The following is a 2,367-nucleotide window of genomic DNA, read 5'->3' as shown; positions in this document are numbered from 1 at the left end:
AAGGATCTTCCGGCAAGGCATTACAATAAATATATCATTTGATCAGATAACTATACATGTCAATTCAAGAATGCTCACATATTTTATTGGTTTTGTATGCAGAATTCATGCAGAGAGGGGTGTACCTTATATTTTGAGGCTTTTAAGTCCAACACTAAGAAAGAGGAGCATGATAGAGTAGGGGAATGTGTGAAGAGAGCTCTACTAAAGGAATAAATGAAGATTTCAAAAAAAAAGCTTCTTGATTCTTGTACCATAGTTTATTTGTGTACATCTTCATTATCACGGGTGGGGACTCTTGCTTTAGTAGTGCATAGGTTCATTTGGTTGGTTAAGGAGGGCTCCTTAGGTGATAGATTAGATTGTACTACACTAAGTGATTCTATAGAGATGCATTCATTATGCAACTCTGATTATAGAAAATGAACCATTTGGACATGACAACTAGCTTTCTTTTGTCCTAGTTTTTTTTAGTGTGATCAAGATCACTATGAGTCAAGTGAGAAGGTACATACATGGACTCCACATTACCTTAATTAATTGTCTCTCATGCCCTCTATCATAAACAATGACATGGAAAGTTCAATTAAGTATGACCATCTATCAAGGATCATCTTCAGTGAGGACATGTCTTTGAATTGGTTGCACCATAGGGGAATGAAGAGAAATTATATCATTGGTTAGCATGTTATGCAAGAGGTAAACAAAAAAGTGCACAATCGATTACAGATGATGATCGATTCACACATCCTATTGGTTTAGTTATTGTTGCTATAACATGGCTATGAATGTACATGCTTAGAAAGAATGCAATTTCCATAATTGAAGACTATGAGAACAACAAAACCATTCTCACATATTCACACTTCATTATAGAAAAAAATGTAAAGATGTTGAAGCATCAAGGAAGACCAAAATTCAAAAAACTCTTTACTACCAGTAATCTTGATCATGAAGCCCTATTGGAGACACTCAAGAAGAGAGATTACCCTTTAAAAACAATTCACTAGGTAATACTCATGCAAAACAAGGTTCCACGTGTTCATTATATGCTTAAAATTCAATTCATATGTTCATTATATGCCTATTATTATACTTATTATTAAGTTCCTATTACTAACATTAAATACGATATTGAGTTGTAGCTGTCAACAAGAGTAGCATTGTATGAAGATAGAAACATTTTAAGAAGAATAATGAAGACAAATCTATGATTGTGTCAATGATATACACAAGGACATTAGTATGCATAACAATGTACAATGTGTACCTTTTTTTCCATATACATATTAATTTGTATGGAAAAGATATATTCATATTTCTATCATTTAGTTATTATTATGATGAAATACTTGAAATATTGCAAATATGAACTCGTTGATTTATTATATTTTTTCATAGGCTTCTCTAATTTATGGTTTCATATAATAGATTTCAACGGTAAATTCTTATGGTCATCTATGTAACCATTTAGCCTATTAGTCTATATTGGTAAAATATCAATAATCATGGTAAAAGTAGTCAAAGTCATCAAATAACATGGAGGGAGCATAAAAAAATCTTATTTTCAATTTATCTAATTAATATTTGTTATGTTTACAATGTTCACAGTGTCATTGGCATAATATTGTCACAAATTGCAATTATTGTAAAAAATTGTTAATTGACCCTAAAATATTCATCATGACATTATATTTTCAGTTTTGTTAGCTCCAGATGCATGGGTTAACCCTAGTGACACTATTGTTTCATCCTTAGATAGACAAAACATTTGTGACCACACCTAACTGACATGTCTCCAAGATGCACTAAACACGTTTAGGTAGCAATATTTTGAGGGTCATAACTAAAAAAATGTGAAGTATATCAACAAATCATGAGATGCTAGAGGACCATGATACCAATTTCTATAATAACCTCTAGCACGCTTTGGAGAGATTCAATTTGGTTTGAATTTGGCACATCAATCTGACTTAATGCCAAATTTTGCAATGTTTGTTAGTGAATTGGTGCACCATTATGAAACTTTTGAATTATTCATCAAGACATCATTTATTTTGCACAATTAGCTTTAGATGGGAAATGAATCCTAGCAACACCATTGTTTCATCCATAGAGAACTTAGAATGTTAGTGACCACCCTAAACCAAAGTGTCTCGAAGGTGCACTAATTACATTTGGGCAACAATATTCTGAGTGTCCTAACTCAGAGCTCATGAGGGATATCAATGAATTATGATGCTTAGTGATAAAAATTTATGCAATATATTCTCTCACTTTAGATATATTTAATTTCATTTGAATTGGTTACTTTGATCTCCTTTGACTGCAAAAATTGCACTATTCATTAATGAATTGGTGCACCAT

This window comes from Cupressus sempervirens, chromosome 7 (assembly GCF_028749045.1).
Source record: "Cupressus sempervirens isolate cs-2001-9-10 chromosome 7, ASM2874904v1, whole genome shotgun sequence".
In the NCBI taxonomy this organism is placed as follows: domain Eukaryota; kingdom Viridiplantae; phylum Streptophyta; class Pinopsida; order Cupressales; family Cupressaceae; genus Cupressus; species Cupressus sempervirens.
This window is presented reverse-complemented; position numbering follows the sequence as displayed.